The 17,254-nt window shown below is 44.5% G+C and overlaps 1 protein-coding gene across 1 annotated transcript in view; it reads right to left on the reverse strand.

Moving 5' to 3' along the window:
• LOC119486825 (zinc finger protein 469) overlaps positions 1-17,254 on the reverse strand; it is a 161,865-nt gene that overhangs the window by 79,069 nt on the left and 65,542 nt on the right. Inside the window, exon 2 of the mRNA XM_037767261.1 lies at positions 1,710-1,755. The gene's annotated coding sequence lies outside the window, so the exon portion shown is untranslated. The remainder of the gene's footprint in view (positions 1-1,709; positions 1,756-17,254) is intronic.

Raw genomic sequence — 17,254 nt, forward strand, 5'->3', positions numbered from 1 at the left:
CCTGTCCCCTGGAACCCCACCTGAGACGCATCCATTACGTCTCCTCCCTCCACAGGTTTGCTAAATCCCATCAACAATTCCATGATATCATTTTCATGAGCTATAAATCACACCGCGCTGCTGCTTCGAATGTTCATCACAATTTATTCCTTTTCACGGGAAACAGGAAAAACAGCTTTATCAGGTAGTGGGGAGTTTGTTTTCATGAAATGGAATAGATAAAAAGATTTCTTTAAAAAGACCTGACAGGGAGCAATTACACATAACGGTAATGAGGTAATGGGAAATATCTGGACCCAAAAAGTGTGTGTGCAGAGAAGCTGTCAAAGCTTGAGGACCTCAGAGGACGAATCATTTAGCGTTGAGAGATCTTGCTGAATAACAACAGGGGAAAGTTCCCAGCTGAAACCTCTCGCACCTCCCACAACACAAATTAGCATCTGTAAAAAGCAAACATTGTAACTTGGCTGTGCATAAAGCAGTTAAAAACCAAGTGTAGTTTTACCGCGGGGACCCTAATAGCCCGGGGGGGAATAATAAAAGTGATGAATTTGGTATCCTACATTAGGGGCAGAGCACGGCGGAGCCTCTGGAGAGCTGAGGAGCCAGGCTCAAAAGTGTCCCCACTGCCTCTGACGTTCTTTAACCTCTTTTGTGGCTTTGAAACCTCATGTCTTTGGCCTGCAGTCACTCTCTATTTATGCAAGAAAATAAAGAAGAGAACGCTGCCCCTCCTAAATCTGTAAACTGCAATTAAGCTAAATTCCAAGTTTATTTCCAAAATGCCGTCCTCGCTCCAGACCATGTGAGAGACTTGAGTCTAAAATTATCACACTTTTGGTCAGGAGGCCAAGACGAAGCCAGCGCTAGGACTGTCTTCTCACTGGCCACAGGATCACAAAGACGCTGTGGATGGCTGAAGCTATTGTAATAATAATTTGGATTACCATGATTCAGACATGTATCATTTAAAAAACCCTTTTAAACATCTTTTGAAGGAGCCGCGGTAGTTTATGTGACTTAGAAAGTAGGATACAGGGATCACTTCCAGATTACAGCTACCGATGCTGCAGAAGTGAGATGTAGAGACGATGTAATGACATCTCGATAATGAAACGAGCTATTGTTTTATGTTCACTCAGCCCCCTTGAAACCAAAGGACTTGTGCAGTGAGACATCTTAACTAAAGGCATTGTGTCGGTTTGAACTGTTTTATGTTAGCCCTCCTAACCAAAGGTCTGACGTCTGGAGGCAAACAAAAAGCAGCCCACGCACCCCAGCACATCCCTGACTGTCTCTCTCCCTCCCTCTGTCCCTCCATCATGTGTTTACACGTCGGTAGAGTAAGTGACAGGGCTGTAATCGGAAGTCTACAACCGTGTCATTTGGAAGACTGTTGTCTTTTCCTGGGAGCGTGGTGGTCAGCAGAGAAAAACAAGATTTACATCTCACAGGGAGGGGCGAAGCGTTAACCATGCATTATCCCCTATTGGCTGTGGTCAGGGATGGGCGTCAACGTGTGGACAAAAAGATGCAGGCAAATTTTCACCCATGGGAGACACTTTTATATCAAACACTGGGGAATCTCACAACTCGAAAATATGTGTCCTATTGTCGTCCTATTGTCGTACAGTGTGTACCGGTTCTTTGTGAGTCACAAGTAGTCATAAACTCAAAAGGATTAGACCAGGTGTGTGTGTGGTACTTACCATTGATAGCGTCATTTGTCAGCCTCTGTGTGAAAGTAAGTGCCACCTATAATCAGAAAGAGAGAGTAGATGAGGGTAAATACTGTTCATAAAACGTCAATCTGTGGTCTTGGAAAGGAATCGGGGTATTTCTGAGGTTATTTAGTAAACTCTATATTTGTGTTTTCCTCTCTGATTGCCTTTGATATCGGAGCACTTTCAATTGGAAATAAAAAATAACAACCGGCGCGTAATTAAAACTTCCTCTATAGCGCTTTTATTACAGTTTTATTTATGTCTTCACAATGTTTAGTGTTTATTCTTTAAAACTATGAGAGGTTTACCACCACAGGCCGTCTTCCACCTCCTGGAAAGAATTAAACAGAGAAGCTTGTATTAAACTATGTTTGTCACAGCGTTGGCCTGAACCTGGCGACTTGGTTAAAGGAAAGGGAGATTGCTATATGGAATAAATATATCTAATTGCAGCCTAAGAAGTGTGCAGAAGAGACACAGACTGAGATCTACAGCACTGCTGTTCTTTTTAACAGTAAATCCATGCAAACATTTTAAGGTGTCGCAAGAAATGTACCACAAATTAGGTGTGTTTCCATCATATCTGCTGAAAGGAATAATCTGGCAACACATCAGAAAACACAAAACACACCCATAATTAAAGCAGAAAGCCTCTCAGAATTGATTAGTCATGGACAAATGGGACTGTGCTTTGATGGCAGATGGTATTAGTCACATTTCATGCTGTCTCAGGACAAAAATAAAGGAATACATTTTGAAATATTGTGATGTTCCAATGCACGACAGTGCCTCGTCAACAGTGCATGCAGTGCTGTTTGCCATCTGACATATTCAACAGCGTGGGAATACCAGGGATGATGTGAGAAATATTGCAAATTCATAATCATCTTCAGTACTGTATTTCCATCACAAATTATCACCAGACAAACTCAAGCGTTGCTTAAATTCTTCAATGTGTGGAAAATGTTTAAACGCCTTCGCATGGCTCTCAACGTGGCGAGAGGCTGAGCCAGCGGCTCGTAGCTAACGCTGCTAACAGTGAAAACAAAGGCAACAGTGCTGACAGAGCTAACAGTGTTAGCTGTGTCGTTTCCACTACGGCACAGCCGGTCGGGACGCCGTCATCAGCTGTAACCGGCGTATGAGAGCAGTGCAGAGCAGTGCAGAGCGGCGCGGCCGTGAGCTAGCCAGTGGGGCACGCTCTCATGCACGAACATGCACTAAGTGGCACGCAAGGCCCACTTGGCGATGTCAACAAATCAAGGAGAAACTCAGATTAGGGGAGAGTGGGGTAAGATGAGCCAGTGGGTAAGTTGACCCACCCCCTGTATCTTGGCAACTGTGATTATGTTTTGTCATGTGACCATAAATTCAGGAAGTACCCATCATTTCTATCTTGCTGTGATGGAGTCAAGCACATGGGAGAAATAGTAAGTACTTTTTTACACCAAAAACAGTTTTTTCCCTATCAAAGTAAATTTTCTGCATGTCAGGAATAATGAATGTTAGGTCAAAGCAAATTTATCCAGGTCTAAAAAAATATATTATACATGTTGGTGATTTACTAAGGTATAACACCATGTTAATCCCTTCGCTAAAGATTAGCCTGAATTGCTAAACTGGGCCATTTTTTCCAAAATGGTAGCTATGGGGCAAAGTGAGCCAAAGGCTATGGGGTAAGTTGAGCCACTGGCTCACTAATATTCTACTATTATTCCGAGCCACTGGCTCAACTTACCCCACCATAAATTAACCAAATTAATTCTCTGATATATAAAATGGTATTACTGTTGAGTGTTACACAACTTGGTTTGATTTTTTTATGTGTTAACCTTTATAGAAGAGGGAGGTAAAGGAAGTTAAAACAGTTGGTTATAGTGGAACAGCAGAGGCAAAGAGGGTCCTCACAGAGGAGGTAGAGAAGGAGCTTGCAGACCATATCAAGAAGCTGGCTGAACAGTTCCACGGCCTTACTCCAAAGAAATGCTGTGAACTGGCATTGGAATTGGCAGAAAGAACAACCTTCCTGTCCCCAACAACTGGAAAGAGCAGGGTTTAGCAGGTAGGCCTAGGTCAAACCAAAGACCAAGACGAAAATCACAGCGTACAGCAGTTCTGAGGAGAGTGTGATGCCATCCCATTTGATGACACTTCTGAGCATGAGAGTTCTAATGATGAGAGAAGTGAATCAGACATCACAGATCTGTCAGTTGGTGACTTTGTCATAGTAAACTTTGTATCCAAAGGCAGAAGCTACCATTACATTGGCTTGGTTGAGAGCCTGGAGGGCAACGAAGTGAGTGCAAGATTTCTCAGAAGAATCCAGGGAAACACTTGACGTGAGAAGCCCACCTTTGTATTCAAGGAAAAGGATGAGGCATCTTTTCCACTGAGTGATGTGCTGAAGGAGCTACCTCAACCTCAAAAGGCTGGAGGAACTGCAAGGAGGGAGCAACAGTTCATATTTCACTGCAACCTTGACGACTGGAATATTGTCGAATATTGAATGATATTTTGATTGTTCAATGGTCTTGAAACTCACAGGTGGTTTGTTCTCACAAGTTCATAACTGTGAAACTGTTTGTGAACACACTTATGCTGAGGTTTAAACTTAAAAACTCAGATGTTCAGTTTACCCCACGATGGCTCAACTTACCCACTGACTCGGATCAACTTACCCCTTACCTGGGGCAAGTTGAGCCACAGGAGCACTTTTTTTGGGAAGGTCATTTTTTCCAGACAGCTTTGTGATGGATGCATGCTGATCATTTCATTTGATAGGAGAGATCCTGAATTTAAGGTTCAAGTTTTCATTCTGCTTCTGTCTCATTTTTCCTAACCTCGAGGACAGCATAAGTAAAAATTGGCTCATCTTACCCCACTCTCCCCTACAACACACACTTCATTCTCTGCTCAGGTAGACATAACAGTTGCTTGCTGCTACAGTATATTAAAGGGACTGTTTGCAACTTCTTACACGTATTCTTACAACTTCTCCTTACTCGTCGCATGTGTCTCCGCTGTTCAGACTCAGACTCCAACACAAACTCCAGTGAAGCACCAAAACCTCTTGGTTGTATGTAGTGAAGCCCGTCTGTTAAACAGTGTTGGCCGCGGTCGGAGGACGCGGAGGAGACCGTAGCTTTGGTCTCCAGGACCGGAGTCTCTGCTGTAATCTGCTCCTCTGCTCCTCTGCCTGCCTTCACTCACACACCACGCTCCTTCTCTCTCTCTCTCTCTCTCCACCTCTCACGTGCATGCTGCTCACTCCACACTGCAGAAGAGTTAGTTTAGCTCTGAGAATATCTAGTGAATGTACAGTGGACGTTTGTGCAGAAATAACTGCTGCAGCTCCTCCAGACCAACAGAGGTTTCCCGTGTCTTGTGAAGTGACGGGGCTCCGCAGAGAGAAATGTTATCGTCTCCGACCAAAACTCCGGTGTCTCCCCTGTTCCCTCCGGCCGCGGTCGGGAGGCTGAGGCAGGAAAAGCCAACACTAGGATCAGCATTGATTCATGGAGAGACCTTGGTCTGGTCAGCTAACATTACTGCCAAGCAGCTGAAATATAGAGTGATATTGTGCTTTTAGCTGACGTGTGTCTCCTCACTGTGTTGAGCGATGCTCCTTCATGTCTATGTAGAGCGAGCATAAGCGCCAGCAACAGGACGCTGACTTTAGTTGACTTAACGGACACAGGTGAAGCTGTTAACAAGACATTTCTGATTCTTACAAACAGTCCCTTTAATGCTCTGGATATCCTACAGAGCACCTTTAAGATATTTTCATTTGCATGAACATTTTGGATGAAAAGCAGCTTTTGGTTAAAAGGCAGAAAGAGTCAGATACCCCAGCAGCTCCTTTTCAGACGTATCGAGCCAGACAGACACGCTTAATCCTACACAGGTTCAAAGCTCCGCCAATCCACATGTGGCTTCAGCCTGAACAGAGTTACAGAGAATAAAAGGAAAACACCCAAAGAACAGAGGAGGGCGGGCTGTGAGTAATGTATTGATGTGAGTTGTGTCTCTGGGATCTTGAAAGACTGATTATTTTTTACCAGCCAAGTGTGTATTTGTAGTGCTAATGTAATTCATATTTCTTCGAGGGGGTGTAGGTGAGCTCAGCAACCCTGCAGAGAATAACAGACTATCTGTTTAACAATGACTGCTGACTAAGATTGGGCACCGCGCCACGTTCATTCCCATGACTCACGCAGCAACATCACCCCCCCCATGAGACTCACAAAAGAGTTGATCATCCGCCGCCAACGCAGGATGCTTACTAAGACCAAATGGTCAACGGGGAGACATTCACACAGATTTAAAAAAAAAAACAAAAAACATTGAAACCAGACATGCAAATGGTCATACACACAGACACTTTTTCATCTCAGACATGAAGCAAGTAAACCCCACTGCCAAGGACTCCTCACAAAGTAGCCACAAGGTATTTATATCCTAAACAAAAGCATGAGTCCAACCCTATCCATCCATTAAATGCACCACGTGAGCTGAAAGTAGACACAAAAGACCAACTAAAGCCCTTTATGATCGCACCCGCTGTAAAAGAATTCAGAAAGTTGTTATCGCAAATGTTTCAAAAACACACGCATGTGCTCAGCGAGACCACGATGTGGAAAGTTCCCAGGTTCAAGGTTGACAAAAGCTACAGTTTGTGTCCCATTTAATTGTCCTTTAGAAAGATCCAGAACTCCCACCTGGTCATATAGACTTCTTTTCTTTAGATAAGAGTATAACAGTGCAGAATTATATCCCATAAAAATCAATGTTCACAACTTAAATAACAGCACAAAGAAACCGGCAACGAGACATTCATGTTTATTGTTTTTCATTAGCTGAAATCATTCATAGATTGATTGTCTATAAAACTGATTATCCTGCATGAAGAGTAAATCACAGAAGTAGAGCAAAAGAGTAAATCATAAAAAGGAGATTCTTCTGTGAAGTACACTAAAATACATTCTCAGTAATACAAGCCAAACACTCGCACAGAAAGACAGAAGAAATAGTTCTGTTCATGTTCGAAAGGAGATCTTCAACATCTGCGCCACATATTGCGTCACATACCAAAAGTTCCATATGAATTATAGCATCTTCACAGTGGACGGTAATACAACGCACACTAATAGTCAGCTTCTCTTGATTTAAAGCTTGGCTTTATGCTCTTTTTTTTGTATGTACAGTGTTTGAATTTGATATCTACACTTTTGTGTTTTTGAGTTTGCATCTGAGAATACAAACAGCTGAGAACTTGCAACTTATGCCCATGACCCCGGTGCTGTGGGACCACCCCGCCATGTTAAGAGTGTGAAGGTAAACATTTCTCAATGAATTCGGCAGGGGGAAAGCCCTGCTGGAGTGCGGCTGCATTGTGAAGGCCAAATAGTGCGATACTTAATCTAAACAGGCGATGTGGGAGCTGGGGGGGGGGGGCTCTCAGAGGTCACGGTTCAGCATAGAGACGTGGAACCCAGGCAAAAAAAAACAGATCAACAGGCTGTGAAACAGCTGCACACGTTTTCCACTCAGCTGATATCATGCAAAGAAGATTTGGATAACCACTCTATTCAGAAGAGTCATTAGTTGGACTAGATTTATGATTCTGCGAGGAAACACACCGTGAACTGTGAAAGTCATATATAATGTCGTGGAACGACGTTCTGCCAACATCATGTTTTTACACTACGACAGGAATATGTGACTTTATGCCTTTTTTTTCACAGCAGACATTCTGACATGTCACAGCAGGAACAACACAGGTGGAACAAATGGCTGCACTCCATTTAGGTGTGTCAATGTCAGGATGACATCTGGATGTGTGTGAGCTGGCTCACTGACATGGCTAACTGGGTCACAACCATCATTAATGTTATTAGTTCCACTGAGCTTTTCCCACTATGACAACTCAGAAATTGAGCGTGTAATATATGCTATATTATGCCTATAGAGTGCTGCAGGGATGACGTGTTTTTGTTGGCCAACCCGGAGGTTAGAATCGTAGCGGTTCCTTCAATATAAAACCCAATGGGATTGTTCCATCGGGTTTTGGATTATTGCAGAAAATAACATAAACGTTTATGATACTTCACGTGTTGTTCCGTAAATTAATCTTCACAAATGAACACAACTTTTATGATTTTTACACACAACAAGGCTGGCTAAAGGAGGACGAGTTGGCGTGATGACGTCTCATTTAGCCACTTGTTAGCAACCGCCTTTTTTAAGACATATAAAAGCTTAAAAATTCCACGAGTGGGATATTTACTGACATATTTTATATCGCAGAACAAAATGTTAAAAATCTCTTAAGTTTGTGTTAACCACAGAACCGGAAGTGTGCTAATACTAACTCATTTCCGGGTTTTAGGACTCGTTCCTGCAGCACTCATATAGCATAGGACACCCACCCGCCCCCACCCCACACTTTACACCTCTGGATTGATTTGGCGTCACTAAACTTTACAGGTGTGTAGTTGAGATCAAAACGAAGGTAGAGTTTGAAGATGGGAATCCGAGCAAAGGCACCGGTAAGTAGAGAAGTGGGGAGGGAGCCACTGCCTTCACCACACACACTTTACGCCCCTGGTATGATTTGGCGTTGCAGTTGGTGCGATCCCATCACAAGATGGTCTTTAGTTTTTTACGTTATAAATTACACCTGTATTTTCTTGCTATGACATGCCAAAATTTCTGCTGTGAAATAAGTCCATACAGGACCAACAACAAATCTGAGATGTGGGCGACGATTCAGAGGTCTGGAACCCGGCTTAGATCACAATACATAAGGCAAACATAAACATTTTAGGTTAGGGTAAAGCTAAAATGATACTTTGTTTTGTCATCTCCTCATGTCTGCACAGATGTCCATGGACAGCCCAAATTGTATGAGTGCATTTGTGCACATGTGCGGACACAAAATGTCGTCTAAACAGAACCACGTGTGTGTCTGCTGTCTGCCCTGCTGTCCACTTCCATGTCCATTTTACAGTATATCAGGGCCTTAAAGATTAGCCCTACTGATTTATGACCTTTTACAGCCAACCAATGCGTACTTGTGACCCCTCATCGCAGGTTGGTCTATGAGTTGTTGGCAGTGGGTAACCTCCTTGGTCTGAGAAGTGAAGTCAACGCTGAAGTGCCTTAAACCTGCATTCTTTCTAGCAGCCAGCAGGGGGCGACTCCTCTGGTTGCATAAAGAAGTCTGATTGTATAGAAGCCTATGAGAAAATGAGCCTACTTCTGTCTTGATTTATTCTCTCAGTAAACATTGTAAACATGAGTTTATGGTCTCAATCTCTAGTTTCAAGTCTTCTTCAATACAGCATGATGTTCATTTAGTAAATTATGGTCCCATCTAGAGTCAAACAGACCATAAAGCAGGGGATGCTTTAGGGCGGGGCTACCTGGTGATTGACAGGTCGCTACCACGGCGTTGTTCGGTCTGGGAGTTGTCCGTGTTTTTGTTTTACAACTTTACTCTTTCACAGTGTTTTCACTTCATGAAAGTTAATTCTAACCTTTTTGGTCACCTAAAAACATCGTATTCAGCGTTTGGTTGTATTTAGCTCCACCCTCTCGTGTCACTCTGGTTGCAAAAAAACAAGATGGCGACGGCCAAAATGCTGAACTCGAGGCTTCAAAACGTCAGTCCACAAACCAACGGGTGACGTCACGGTGACTACGTGCACTTCTTATATACAGCCTATGGTTGTGAGCAGTTCAACTAAAGAGTGATGTTTAAGTCTTTATGCTAAGCTAAGCTAATTGCTTCCCGACTCTAGCTCCATACTCGCTGTACAGACACGAACGTGGTATTAATCTTCTAATCTAACTCTTGCAAAGAAAGCTGATGTGTGTATTTCCCAAAATGTTCAACTATTTCTTTAAAGTTTGGCAACTAAAAATAGGATCTACTGTCGGCTCGGGTGATTAAAGAAGGAAAACCTTTACTCACTTGCATCATTCAATGTGATCTTAGTGAATCGGGGTCATTACAGATAAAGGCACACCCATCAGCGTGTGTGAACACCAAACCTTCACCGCAACAGTTCACTGTCAGCCTGCGGCTGATACAGTATTTATATCTGTTCCACGTCTCTTCTCTAACGGATTCATTAAACGCCATCAGTCCTGCGTTACACTGTCCCGAAACACTGTCTGACATGTTTCCTTATGTATGTGCAGCATCTTTATTCGGGTTCCAACAGTCATTACGAAAACAAACCGTAACGGAAAAAGGAAAACAGTGGTACAAAGACAGAGGAATGGGATTAAAGCATTGATTGGACAAATAAACCAGTAGAGCCAACAGATGAAAGCAAACTGTTTTGTCACTTCCTCTCTGGGTAAATAAACAACCACACCAGATGTCCCCGCTTCTCATTCGCCCTGCCAGTTTCTCTCAGTCCCACCCTCCCTCTGTTCTCTCATCCAGAGAGGAAAGCAGAACCTGTATGATCTGTGCCTCTTCCAGTCAGATACACCATCGAAAACAAATGTCCACTTGTCGTTGCCATGAGCAATAATGAATCCCTCAGAACAACAAAGGCACATATCAAAAGGCAACAGACTACCGCACATTTTACAGACTTTCCCAACAACTCTATCACATTATTAACAAACATCTCACCCAAGCAAAGCCAGATATGTTTGAGTCACGAGGTATGGTTAATGTTAACCTTCAAATCAACCAGCAGTGACTCACCCCCGTCTGGATAATCACAGGCTCTTAATGGCCTGCAGGTTTTTCATCGGCATGGTCTCGCCGTGACCTTTCTGCCGCGTTAGCACCCCGTGTGGACCAATAGAATCACATGTATGGACCATTGATGCCATTCTCAACTTGTTCCAATGTTCTTTCTGGAAACCTTCACACACACACATCTCATTATACCTTTAATTCAGACAGCCTGATGCCCTTACCTTCCTACACATATTCACGCCACTGCACGTCTGTTTCTGTGTGTTTCTGCGCAGAGCGAAAACAGACGGAAGTCTAAACAGTTCCAGGACGGCGCACGCTAATGCGTTCAGAGTTTTTATGTTCCTCTGGAGCTTCCAACACCTTTTACGTGTCCATGACACTTCCCCTTGCCATATACATAAAGGAAACAGGCCTCACAGCACACACATCTTTCAGCCCCCCAAAGGGCCCAGGCTGCATCTCGTGAGCTTTTGGGCTCTCTCCGTCCAGATAATACAAACCATCAAAACATTCTAGTCCACAAATCCAGACTCCATCCCTCTGGCTGTGCTTTGGTTAACCTCTCTATCACGCTCAAGCCTCTGGGCCCTGCTGTTGTCCAGACACAAACACACAACCCACACGGCCAAAAATCATAAACACAGAGTCGAAACCAGATTGCTCCAGCCAGGCGCACACCAGAACAAAAATACTGATGTTCATTGTCATTGTCCATTCATCTCTGTAGTTATGATTCCCCCAGACACAAGTAGACACCCGTGCATCTTAACAGGTGTACGTTACCGCTTTACGCTCACACCCTGAACAGCTGAGCTCTCCACATGAGCCGGAGAATCAGGCAGAGATCTTGTGTCCATCAGACAAATAGCAAAACAGATTGATCCCTGAGAGTGCATGAGAATGAAACGTTATTTCCTGAACAAAAAAAAAACACACACACACTAAAAACATTATAGTTGTCCAGTGCCAAAGAAAATGTCTGTGCCTATAAATATGTCCCTGAGAAGTTTAAGCATGCTAACCGAGAAGTGGGTCGGACTCGGAAAGTAACTTTTCTATGAATGAGCAACAGTTTGGCCGGACTGCGTAATTACTAAACACACAGGACATTATCTATCATCCTCTCCAAGTCTGTGAGTCACAACAGGCAGTAAAGCCGCTACAGCGAGGGGAAAACATGTTGAGCGAAAGGTTAAGCCCAAGATAGCTCTTATATAATGGCACACAAGGACCCATAGAGACGCATAAAGTATCCATATAGTATCCTCCAAACACTCAAAAACATTACATAAGCATTATTCATGCTATTAAACAGATGTGCATTCAGCTATAGATGTGGTTTTGAAATCATTTCCCTCTTATCCAGCCTGTCAGGCATGTGGTCCTAGGTTTGAACGCCCTCCAAAACCTGCATGAAGTCGGTCTGACAGCTCCCAGAACACAAAGGACTCTTTGGAACAAGAGGGAGGAGAGTCGATACTGATTGGCAGTCGGCCTACGGCATATTCATCATGCTATCTGCTCAGAGGGACGAAGCCCGCGGTCGTAAAATCTTTTTCCGCCGTTTGTTTAAAGGCACGTCCTGTTGGACGGCTATCTCGCCGGTTTCACCACTCACATCATACCCAGACCGCACTGATCCCTATTTGAATATCTACAGGGAAGGCGATAATCATTCCAAGACAGATCATCTTTAGCGCATACGTAATGTAGCCAGTCGTTGCACGCTTCGCCGGCATCTCCTTCAGGAGTTTTGTTCCCGCCACTCATTCTTAAAAATCTCCTGTGTGACCTTTTTTACTCCCTGCTCTCTTTTATTTCCACCGCTTCATCAGCTGTGTTGATTAGCCGTTCCACAACAGGGCAGTTAGAGAGTCTAGACTGCTGCAGACTGACGTGGGAGTGTGCACACACCCCACAGCCACACTCACACGGATGTGTAATCTCTGAGCGCGTTGTGCCCCGAGCAGCTGCCGTACACTGGGCGAGTTTTGTCTGGGTGGTTGTGGTATTCCACCGCTGTGTGTCATTACGGCAAAGCTAATACCACTCTGCACACCCTCAGTGTCCCACCAGAAGTATGTGTATACATACACACGTGCATGCAAATACACCTCAAAACCACAAGTGTGCATTTACATTTGAGCTCATCCATCTTGTTATAGGGTGAGGAAAGCTTGAACTCTCTGACCTCATGCTGCCATGCAGGCACACCAACAGGACCCTTTCTGACACGATCCATTCCCCTAAACCTCGATCTTAACCTGAACTCAACAACTACAGTAGACACCTAAAGGCTGGACTACACTCAAAGATTACTAAAAGAGCCCACACATAACGACATGTTGTGTTACATTTAACAGTTTTCTTCCTATAGAGTGTGGCAGCACAACACACACTAACAGATTCATTCATGAACAACAAGAGTCCTGACTAAAAGAAACGGAAATCTCACAAAATCTCTCGCGATTAAGCGTGACTTTAGTGTAAACAAACATGGAGGATGCAGGAAGAAGACGTTAGTTTTCGCACTACTTTGATATATATATATATACATATATATACACTTATATATTTATATATATATGGATGAAGTGAGAGAGAGACATGTTAAACAAAACACTCGTGTTGTTGCCACAAATCAATAAGTTGGTCCTCCATTTCTGAGCTCCATCTTCCTGCTACTTTGTGCTTTGTGTTTGCATTAGCCGCGGCCGCCATGACGGTGACGGTTGTCCTTCCTTCTTCAGTCAGCTTGGTTTTCAATTGGCTCTCGTTGTTTCCCACGTGACCGCCTCATCGGCTGTCCTCGGGGTTCCCCACACACAACAGGATTGAACATGTTCAACATTTACGATTTGAGATCGGCGCGGCCAGGATGGACTTCCGAGCAGATCGGAGGATGTAATAAAACACTGTTAACATACAGTAGCTCACACCACGGGAATATCAGACAAGATAATCTCTTCAACCATCAAAACAATCGGGGCTTTGCTAACGATTGTCAGGAGGGGAGGAGGGGGAAACTGGGCCCAAAGTTGTCTTGATTCTCATGTAGTGTGTAACCTTTGCCCTCACCTAGGGGATGTAGACCTCCTCTCTTTTAACTTAACCTGAACTTAATCCTCAAACAGCCCTTTGAAGAAGTAAAGACCGGCAACAATCCTCACTTTTCCAAAACTCTCGAGACCTAGAAATGGTCCTCACAGACATAGAAATACTAAAAGAACTCACACCATCTCAAATTATTCAAACTAATATGACCTTGGAGACCCTGAAGCACCGCTACTCAGGCACAGCGATGTTATCTAAAATCCATAAAGTGCTCCTTGTTAGCACCCAATCAACTCCTCATTTATGGACCCGGGGAAAGTAAAAACAGCCCTCGGGGCTCTGAGCAGACGAGCAGTGAATGCAGACCTTTAGAGAGCTTAATTTATTACCTTTAAGGATTAAGCAGCAGAGAGCACAGCTGTGATGCGACGGTGAAGTGAAAATGAGCCGTGGCTGCACGCTAAAGACGTATGGGGTTCGTGTCGAAGGACGGTGTCGTTATCAAACAGAAACACTCTAATGCACGAGAGCTCACACACACACACACACACACACAAACACACAGAGTACACATGTAATCATGTGCACTCACAGACACACATGAGGAACAGTCCCGTCTTTATCCCCGTCTTTGGCAACAGTCACTTCCTCAGGATACGGACCAGTTCTGTTTAACTTCAAACAGTGCCTCTCCCTGGTTCCTGCCCTGTCCTGTTCCATCCTCTCTACCCGTCCGTCTCACTGTCTGTCTGTCTCGCAGTGTCCCCCCTACTATTTCTTCTATTCTCATTTTCTTTTTCCTCCAAAGAACCCAGAACACAAACTAAAACAGGAAGAATGAAGAAAGGAAAGAGTGACGAGAGGAGGAAATACCGCAGCGCTTTCTAATCTGCAGTAGACAGTCAAAAAGAGAGAGAGGGCCTGAGCTGCCGGTCCCTCCCGCTGACTTCCTCCTAGTCAAACCAACAGCAGCCATAACTTATATCCTTACCCCGATACTAACCACACACTCAACCCCAAATTACCATCTGCCAAGCATGACAATCTCGCGAGCCCACCCACAACTCCAGCGATGCCGCTACCTCAAAGCAGGACAAAGGCAGACAACTACCACCTCTGCCGCATTCGGCACACTGTAATCAACCAGGACAATTATTGTGTGTGTGTGTGTGTGTGTGTTTCTGTGCGTGGTAGTGCACATGCAGGCGTCTGTTTTCATTTAAGAAACTAAAAGAATTAAAGTAGCTGGGTGAGCAGGTGTGTATGCACCTGAGAGAGACAGGACGTGCTGCTTGTCGGCACACAAATCCTCTCAACCTTTGCCAAAGCGTAGAGTTGTCTCCACCGCAGCAGCACCTGATAGCATCGCTGCCTCTGGTTATCGAACACACTCAGGTGGTGCTGCAGAAGCTGCATGATCTCATCTTTCTTGTCTGCCAAATTTGTTATGAAGCGGCGACAGGTGAGAAATGTAAGAAGAGAAACTGAGCTGGAAACTGCGGCTGGAAAACACTCAAATCCCATTTTAATGTGCTCATCAGCCGGCTGCAGTGTGTGTCTAAAGAGAATGAGAGCAGAGAGCTGTTTGTAGTGCCTCGTTGCCACTGTGCGTCATGCCAGGCTGTAATTAAGATGATTTAAGGGGCTGTTAAACGCAATCAGTGTGTCTGAGCGTCATGCCAGCATGTGATCGGTCGCAGCAGGACAAGCCAGTCACCTTGATAGCACATCTGAGAGGATTAATCTGTCGTGGTATCATAATTGTTGTCATTAGGGATGTCGTCATTGTCATAAAGGAGTGTTGTTTTTTTCTTTGCTTCCAGCCAGACATGTCCTGTTTGATTAAAGCAGGTGATTCATTCCATTTACTGAAATTCAATGTTTATCTATTGAGTCATTTTAATGTACAAAGTTAAAATTTCACTGCAGCGCTGACATTTACTGGAACACAGGTCGTATTCTGAGACATTTATAGGTCAATACTCCAAAGTAAACGGCTTACTGTACAGTGTCCACTTTCAACGTTTGTGTTATTTCTACAGTGGAGAAATAGTACGAGGGGATTATAGTTGAGTGGAAGATGTATTTGGAGAAGGTAAAATGCTGCCACAAACACAGGTCATGATATATGAAAAAACACTGGCAGAAGCAGGTGTATGAACGTCTGATGTCACAGCTGGCACTAAGCCTTTTTAACAGAAGACATTTTGACATGATGCAGACGCCGCAAAAATGTTGGCACTGAGGCGCAGTTATGGATCGCCATTATGAGTCTCCCAGAGAACCTCCAGAGAACAGTACCGACAGCTTGTGAGAAGTTCCGGTACGCAAGAAAAAGACACGGTACGCCAAGGAGTAAAATATAGAAGGTCCCGGTGAGCACCAGCCCACTGCAAGCACTGTCTAAGACATTTGATTTTCTCATATTTTCAAATCATATGTCTGAGTCCACTGGTCTCCCAAAATGTATGAAGTCATCGCACCACAAACATATGTTCACAGTGAAGACAAATTTCATGGCGAACAACTCGCATCTGTCTCTCCAAGGCAGTCTTTACATTTCTGGGAGATAATTAGGCTTTTAGGGAATAGCGCTCCACTTTAAAGGGACTGTTTGTAAGAATCAGAAATGTCTTGTTAACAGCGACACCTGTGGCCGTTAAGTCAACTAAAGTCAGCGTCCTGTTGCTGGCGCTTGTGCTCGCTCTACATAGACATGAACGAGCATCGCTCAACACAGTGAGGAGACACACGTCAGCTAAAAGCACAATATCACTCTATATTTCAGCTGCTTGGCAGTAATGTTAGCTGACCAGACCAAGGTCTCTCCATGAATCAATGCTGATCCTAGTGTTGGCTTTTCCCGCCTCAGCCTCCCGACCGCGGCCGGAGGGAACGGGGGAGACGCCGGAGTTTTGGTCGGAGACGATGACGTTTCTCTCTGCGGAGCCCCGTCACTTCACAAGACACGGGAAACCTCTGTTGGTCTGGAGGAGCTGCAGCAGTTATTTCTGCACAAACGTCCACTGAACATTCACTAGATATTCTCAGAGCTAAACTAACTCTTCTGCAGTGTGGAGTGAGCAGCATGCACGTGAGAGTGGAGCGAGAGAGAGAGAACGAGGGCGGTGTGTGAGTGAAGGCAGGCAGAGGAGCAGAGTACAGCAGAGACTCCGGTCCTGGAGACCAAAGCTACGGTCTCCCCCGCGTCCTCCGACCGCGGCCAACACTGTTTAACAGACGGGCTTCACTAGATACAACCAAGAGGTTTTGGTGCTTCACTGTAGTTTGTGTTGGAGTCTGAGTCTGAACAGCGGAGACACACGCGAGCGACCATGAGACACCGACCCGCAATGATTTATACATGTAAGAAGTTACAAACAGTCCCTTTAACTACTTACTAACACACAGTAGTTTGACTTAAGTTGACAGTGAATCCAGTCACTGTCCATCTACAGCTTCAATGCAGAAGACATTTTATTATTTATAAACCAAATCTCCCTCTCTTTGACTCCAAAGGTTTCAGCGACCTGTGAGGCCTTCGCAGCCCCGTCTCAGAGGCCCACCGCGCTGGAGGGGTTGAGCTGACAACTGCAGCCTTGGTGCTTAGGGCTCTTGTAAAACCAGGGGGGCCTGTCTGCACTATATAAAAGACATCAGTAAGGCCTCAGTAACACTGGGACTGATCCTCTCAGAAATAACAAGCGTGACCTCCTGCCTCCTAACGGTGGATTTCACCACCTACTCATGG

This window comes from Sebastes umbrosus, chromosome 4 (genome assembly GCF_015220745.1).
Source record: "Sebastes umbrosus isolate fSebUmb1 chromosome 4, fSebUmb1.pri, whole genome shotgun sequence".
NCBI classification, from domain to species: Eukaryota; Metazoa; Chordata; class Actinopteri; order Perciformes; family Sebastidae; genus Sebastes; species Sebastes umbrosus.